The sequence below is a fragment of the Acomys minous genome (assembly GCF_964271855.1).
Source record: "Acomys minous genome assembly, chromosome: 3".
NCBI classification, from domain to species: Eukaryota; Metazoa; Chordata; class Mammalia; order Rodentia; family Muridae; genus Acomys; species Acomys minous.
In genome coordinates this window covers 82442038-82449904 of record NC_140485.1, presented here as the reverse complement: position 1 = coordinate 82449904, position 7867 = coordinate 82442038, and the positions used below count along the sequence as shown (strand labels likewise).

At 50.4% G+C, this 7867-nt stretch overlaps 1 pseudogene across 1 annotated transcript; it reads right to left on the bottom strand.

The window, feature by feature from the left end:
* Positions 1 to 7297: 7297 nt before the first annotated feature.
* Positions 7298 to 7650, bottom strand: LOC311593952 (small ribosomal subunit protein eS25-like; annotated as a pseudogene). Its single transcript has one exon. The product of its transcript is annotated as a small ribosomal subunit protein eS25-like (transcript).
* Positions 7651 to 7867: the final 217 nt, after the last annotated feature.

The window sequence follows — 7867 nt, the reverse complement described above, 5'->3', positions numbered from 1 at the left end:
TCCTTCCTCAGTGAAACCTTTTTTTCAGGCAGCCATTGCTTTGGACGTCCTTTCTGGTTGGCTCATCTCTGAGTCCCAGAGATTCCCGACCTGTGAGTTGCAGGCCCTCAGGAGGTGGACCGACCCTTTCGCCAGGGGTCACGTACCAGATAGCCTGCATTTCAGATATTTACTTTGCAATTCATAACAGTAGTAAAACCACAGTTAGGGAGTAGCAGCGAAGTGATTTTATGCCTGGGGCTCACCACAGCATGAGGAGCTGTATTAAAGCTTTAGGAAGGGTGAGCAGCACTGGTCTAACATCTCTGTATCCCCAGGTGAGTGCCGAGCCTGACAAATGGCAGGCTCTCCACCCAGGCAAGGATTTCACTCACCTTTTTAATGCAGGTAGCATTTTGAACTGAATTTTTAGTTAGCATACAAAACAGAAGGCAGCCACAAATCAGAGAAACAATTCCATTCAAGTCCTGCTTACTGAACCAGTGAACTGGGGTTGGGGGGAGAGTGCAGATGGTTACTTTCCACACAGGTGACTCTGGACATTGCATCATAGACCGACAATGGCGTGGGTGATAACCACCAAAGGCTGCCTTGTTGGAGTCTTCCCTTCTGTTAGCCTGTCCCTCCTCGTCTGCTTCAGCTTATGCTGAGGCCATGTGTGGCTGAGGTGACAGAAGTGGGTGTGGTCAGGTAAGGTTTTGATGACTCCACCTACCACCACCACCACCACCATCACCATCAACCCCACCATCACTACCACCACCACCACCACCACCACTATCATCATCACTACCACCATGGCCACAGCCACGGCCACGGCCACCACCACCACCACAATTATCTGCGAGCATTACCTTTTCCAGCTGTGTGACTTTGGGCAAGATACTCAGCATCTGTGTGTCACCCACACAGAGGGGAAGTGGCCACACCTTCAGGGGGTGGTTGTGAGGATGGATGCCGTCACTGTGACAAGGACTCAGGATGTCACCTGTGCATACTGAGTTTTAGTTATCAGCTCATGCACCCATGGACTTACAGCAAACAGGTGAAACACTATCTGATCCAGTATCCAGTGGCAGGTAGGTGTCTTTTGTTTGTTTATTTTTTTCATTTGGTTTTTAAACATCTCTTTGTCTCTTTTCTCTGAAACTAGTCTCTTAACTAGTCCTTGACTTTTACAACCTTCATTCCACTCCTTTGTTTCTGAGGAAGTACCTTGGTGTGTAGGCAAGGCTGGTCCTCCAGTCTCTGCCTCCCCAGAGCTGGTATTTCAGACACACACCCTGCCTGCTGTTTTCCTCCTTTCTTTCTTTCTTTCTTTCTTTCTTTCTTTTCTTTCTCTCTCTCTCTCTTCTTTCCTTCCTTCCTTCCTTCCTTCCCATTTGTGTGTGTGTGTGTGTGTGTGTGTGTGTGTGTGTGTGTGTGTGTGTGTATTTGAGATAGATGCTTAATGTGTAGACCTGACTGGCTCAAAACTTACTATGCCAACCAGGCTGGCCTTGAATTCACAGAGATGTGCTGCCTCTACCTCCCAAGTGCTGGGATTAAAAGCACCACCACAGCCTGGCTGCTTGATGATTTTTTAAAACTACAGATCACACACACACACACACACACACACACACACACACACACACCAGGTACTGAGAGCAGGAAGCCTTCAGGGAGGGGCCCATGGTGACGATCTGTCTCATTTCTGATCTATTCAGTTTGGTCCGTCACGAAGGTAACATCCGCCTGGCAGCTCCCATGCTTCCTGCCTCATAATGATATCGGATGTCTTTATGGTCTAAGCAGGGGAAACATCAGCAGGGAGCAAGATGTGAGCAGCAGTGCAGCCAGGCAAGCTCCCTCCCCCACCTATACAGGCCGCCTCTGGCAGCTCCCCCCCCACCCCCACCCCCACCCCCAAATCCCTACTGTCTTTGGTTTAGTGGTAAAATAGTGGTAACTCTGCTTGTGGGGCTCAGCTGAATGCAGCCTACCCCTATGCCTCGCTTTATTTTGCTCACATTTTGGAGACTTACTTGGCTTAGGCCTCCAGGACTCCCTGTGGCACCACACCAGGCAGTGCAACCTCTGCCCTGGCCCTCCTCACTGGGGATGAAGTCGTCACACACACAGCCAGGTACTCTACCACTAGGCCAAAGCTACAGCCTTCACCTCCAAAAGTAAAGAAGCTGAGGTTCAAACAGGGCAAGGGACAGATCCCCAAGGTCAGAGGCAACACCAGCCTGGAAACCAGCCTGCTTTTCCCCTCCTCACCTCCACACCCAGGGAACCCTCAGGCCTTAGCCCTGAGAGCTGGGCCTTCCGGGCAGTCCCTTGCTATTCAATGTTGGCTCTAGCCGGGAGCCCACTCTTAGCCTGGCCGTTCTCTTCTGCCTGGCTATGCCCTCCAGGTCCCCTTTTTGGCTTTCATTAGGGACTCCCCTCCAGCGCCCCGCTGTGCTGGCCTTGGGAGCCCTATTGATCCTCTGACAGTCCAAGATAGATTGGGCAGTCTGTGTACTCAGGTGCAGCGTGAGCACATGGAGGCCAGATGAGGAGGCACTGCGAGGGCCGGGGCCCATTGGGGCGGGAAAGCAAGCACCAAGAAGGGTAGGATGCGCACCCTGGACACCTGCCTGCTCTCCCCACAATTCACATCTTTCCTGTGGTTCTTGGGGTCTCCCCTCTCACCAGGCCTGAACAATGCAGGACCCGAAGTGGACTTACCCCATATTACCCTGGAAGGCCTGGGTGTGTGGCTGAAAGTAGCTAGGATGTGGGGTAAGCCTAGGTTCAAACCCAGTGCAGATTTTTTTTTTTGCAGGACTCTGGTGGATGGAAGCTCCTCATAAGCCTGTTTCCCCAGGGCAATGAGGAGGAAAATAGCCTCCACAGGGCCCATCAGGCAGAGGGGTGTGGCCAGCAAATGTCCCCTCCCCACTTTGCTGGCCCCGTGGGACCCCTATTGCGGTTTCCTGTCCAGCTGTGGAAACCCCCAGCCACGGTGGGCTCATCTGGAGTGTTCCCTGGCTTTGCAGACATTTGCTCCCATGGCTATAACAGGGGAGTGTGGACCCCAGAACCAGGGCCTGCTCAGTCCCCTGCCTCTCCAAGAAGCCTTTTGAGGGTACCATGGGACCCTAGCTCTGTGTGCTATGCAGAGGGTCCTGAGCCCAGAGGGGACACTGAGCCTGGATTGCCTGAAGATAGGGAGGAAGGCTCAAGCAGGAGATGTGAGCAGGAGAGGGGACCCAGACTTCAGTGAAATAGGGATCTCTGTGAACCCCAAGACTAGCCATGTAGCAGGGCAACTCAGCAGGACAGAGAACTGGTGGGAGCACTCTCAGAAGGCACAAAGAGGATGCAGAGGATTGCAATCACAGTAGGGGAGGACCAAGGGAAAGGTCTCTCTGGAAAAGGAGGAAAGCACCCTGGCCTTATAGTTCAGGAGGAGGAAGGTTATGTGTGAAGGGCTGGAGTGGGTGACTGCCGAGAAGCCCTGGGGCAGCCTGGGCTTTCTTCCTTGCTGGACCTTCAGTTCATGGTGTTAGGAAGCAGCGGGGTTGAGCTTCCTGAAGTTTGCATTTGGTGCCACTGTAGCAGGCAGTCAGTACCATATCAGCCTTCTAGGGTGGCCTCCAGGGAACAGAGATGAAACCCCTATTTCGTGTGGCTGTGCCTTCCTTGAAGATGAGGGTCGGGTCGGAGGACAATCTCGACCCCAGGCGGAACACAGCATCACTAACCTACACGAGGCCAGGGCCAGGGGTGAGGGTCCTGGAGAGGGCACAGGAGTTCTGCATTGGTGGGCCTTCAGTGATGCGCAGGCTGCCTCTGCCGAGATGGAGTGGAGCACAGAGCTACCAACTGGACAGCAGTCTTGCTGGCCGTGGTCATGCTAGGCTCTGTCCACCATGCTATGCCAGCTCTGCCCTTCCAAGCACACAGGCTGAGGGCTGGAGAGATGGCTCAGTGGATAAGAGCATTGTCTGCTCTTGCAGAGGTCCTGAGTTCAGCTCCCAGCAAGCACATGGTGGCTCAAGCCCATAGGTTGGCTGCCAGCAAGAACTAAGGTACAGCACGAGCTGGTCCTGCCTGACCCTGCGGGGTTTGACAGTCCCTCTGTCCCCTTAGCCCCTCTCTGCAGGGATACTGGTATGTTTGGTGCCCCCAGCAGGGTTGGAGGGTGAGACTTAAGTATAAATAAATAAACAGGGAACAGGGAACAGATGGTGTTGGGGAGGGGGCAGGCTAGGGCCTCCCACTTCTCCCTGGGAAAACACTGCTGGCCTGGCAAATGGATTCCAGATTCTGGCTGGGAGGCTCTCCCCAGGCTCCCTCTTGCCTGCTGCTCTAAGACCTACCTGGTGCTTGGAAGAGATGGTGTGTTGGGGCCCTGCGTCCTGGGTTTCTCTCTTCCTCCTGTGTGCCCCTGAGCAAGCTTCTTTACCTCTCTGTGTTTCCTATCTGTACAGTGAGTGGAAGGAGAAAGCACTGTCAAGCTCCGGTTTCTAGGCCCCCTCCTCTGGAAAGCCTTCCCGGATTAATACAGGCCAACCGTTAGAGGAACAGCTCAGTGTCTTGGGTGCCTGTGTCGTGTGTGTGTGTGTGTGTGTGTGTGTGTGTGTGTGTGTGTGTGTGTGTGTGTGTGCGCATACCTGTGTTGGTGGGTATCATGCACATGTGTGTGCCGTTCATGTGGAGGTCAGAGGTGAACCTGGTGTTATTCCTGAGGAACTATCAACCTTGTTTTTGGGAGACGGTTTCTCATTGGCTTGAGGTTTGCCAATCTGGCTGGGCTGGGCTGCTAGCAAGGCCCAGGGATCGGCTTGTCCCTTCCTCCTCAGCACTGAGATTACAAGTGTGTGCCACCCAGCATTTTTAAGTGGATTATAGGGGATCCAGCACAGGTCCTCATGCATTTTGCCAGTTAAGCTATCCCGCCAGCCTTCTGTCTTTCATTTTTTACAGCTTTCCACTCAATAGATAGTTGTTGGGGGTCTTCTGTGTGCCTGTCACCAGGCCACTCAGGTCACCGGGCTTGTGCAGCAGGAGATGACCCAGTGGGCCATCTTCTGTGAACCCTTCCCCTCCCCCACATCAGTTGCCTGTCCACGTAAGGTTTCTGGCTCTAGGGCTCTCGCACTCTCTCCTGTAGGTGTTCAGCTTTCGCAGACATTGTCTTGTTAGGATCTTATCCGTGGGCATCTTGTCTCCACGTTGTGTTCAGGTACCTTTCAGATGTGATGAGGATTCTGGCTTCCCCATCATTGGCAAGGCTTTTCAGCTGTCCTCTCACTTTGGTATTTTTTTTGTGGTGGTGGTACCGGGGGCTGAACCCTGAACCTCACACATGCTAGGCAAATGCTCTGCCACTGAGCTATATCCCTCTGGAGGTTCTGGCAGATGGATTTTCAGGGCATGAGTATAGACCCGTGGGGTGACTGCTATGCTCTGCATTTGACTGCGGCTGTGGTTCTATGGCTGTGTAAATCTGTTAAGATTTCTGCAGCTGGAAAGATGGCTCAACAGTTAAGAGCACTGGCAGCTTTTCAAGAGGACGCAGGTTCAAGTCCCAGCACCCACATGGTGATTAGCAATTATCTGTGACTCCAGTTCCAAGGGATCTTTCACTTTCTTCTGACCACGAATGGGTACCAGGCATATGCCAAGCACAGTGCATGCATAAACTAACTAAATAAACAAAATTAAAACAAAAAAAGGTTTTCTAACATTTAAAATGGGCTCATTTTGTTGAATGTGAATTGTACCTCAAAAGTGACTTTAGTTGAGCAGTGGTGGCGCACGCCTTTAATCCCAGCACTTGGGAGGCAGAGGCAGGTGGATCGCTGTGAGTTCGAGGCCAAAAGAGAGTTTTAGGGCAGCCGGGGCTACAAAGAGAAACCCTGTCTTAAAAAAAAAAAAGAAGGAAAGAAAAGAAAAGAAAGTGACTTTAAAATATATGTAATTAAGAGCTGGAGAAATGGCTCGGAGGTTAAGAACACTGGTTGTTCTTTCAAAGGTCCTGAGTTCAATTTACCAGCAACCACATGGTAGCTTACAACCATCTATAATGGGATCTGGTGCCCTCTTCTGGCCTGCCAGTGTACATACAGGCAGAACACTGCATAATAAATAAATCTTAAACACACACACACACACACACACACACACACACACACACACACACACACATTTAAATTTAGACATCTGGGTGCTAGAGACACAGCTGCTCTTCCAGAGGACCTGGGTTCAATTCCTAGCACCCACTCACACACACACATTAAAAAATAGAAGAATAATTTAAAAAATAAAAGTAGAAGTCAGACTCCCATTGCAATGTTAAACAGCATTACAGATGTCCTGAGGGTGTAGCCAAAGTCTCAAAGAATGTTTACCAAACAGTCAAGTTTGGAGTTAATGAGTAGATGGATAGACAGAAAACAGAATACTTAAAACAAAATTAAAGCACACAAAACCCTATGGAGTTTAGGTGGACGAAGTAACAAAAACATCGTTTGATCACATGCCTAGAGAGAAAAGGAATGCCCCATGCAAATAATGTGTAGCTGGTTTTGTTTCTTTGTTTTGGGTTTTCTGTTGTTTGTTTTTTGTTTGTTTGTTTCTTTGTTTTTTGAGACAGGGTCTCTCTGTGTAGCCCTGGTTGTCCTGGTTTGTAGACCAGGGTGGCCTCAAATTCAGAGATCCACCTGCCTCTGCCTCCCGAGTGCTGGGAATAAAGGTGTGTGCCACCACTGGCCTGACTCTGTGTGTGGCTGTTTAAAAAAAAAAAGTTTGTTTGAGTTTTTAAGGTTTTATTTATCGTGTGTGTGTGTGTGTGTGTGTGTGTGTGTGTGTGTGTGTAAAATAACCATGAGTGACCGCATGTGACAGCTCACTAACAGGTATGGGGTATGCTTTGGCACACATACGGAGGTTAGAAAACAGCTTGTGGGAGTTAAGTTTTCACCTGCACTACGTGGCTGCCTGGGATCTAACTTAAGCCACCTGACTTGGTGGCAAGCACCTTCACCTGCCTCTGGGCCTTTGTTCTTGCTTTCTGTTTCTATGACAGGCACCATGCCCAAAGGCAACTTAGAGAGGACGAGGTTTATTTCCTCTTGCATGTTACAGTCCACCAAGGCGGAAGCCAAGGCAGGAGCTTGAAGCAGGAACCCCAGGGAACACTGCTTACTTGTTTGGCTCTGGCTCACAGTTTGCTACCTCTCTCTCTCTTTTTCTTTTTTTCTTTCTTCCTAATTTAATAAAGTTTTCTTTCCCCAAATATACAGCTGATTGAACCTGCTCATGCTTCTTTACCAGCAGCTGGGGCATCTCCATCCTTTGTGTTTCTGGTGTAAATTACTTGGGCTCTGTGCTTTGAAACCAGCTCCAGCAGGGCTGCTCCGGTCAAGGGACTGCGAACCTCCAGTCTCTCAGAGACCACAGCGGGAGTAATAAGCCTATAGTTGGGAACTTCTTTACAGAGTCTGTTGTATGTGGCTTTGTCAGACAGGACTAGATTGTTGAGCTTGTCCTGAACTTTGCCTTTGGACCACTTTTTTTTTTGGCCTTGCCACCAGACTTATTTACTGAGTCTTTGTCTTTTTTGGCCAGCTTTCTGGCATCTTTCTTTTTATTGTTGTCCTTGGGCAGCATGGCGAAGCTCAGAGAGTGGCAGCCTCACTAAGATTTCGAGGGAGGAGAAGGGAAAGAGGAGGCACTACTTTTCTTACATTGCCCAGGCCTATCTGCCTGGAGATAAAACCACTCACAGTGGGCAGGGCCACTCTACATCAACCAATCAGAAAACGCCTCGCAGACATGCTCAGTCTGAGGGAGGCAAGTCCTCAAAAAAACGAGTTTTCCTCTTCTT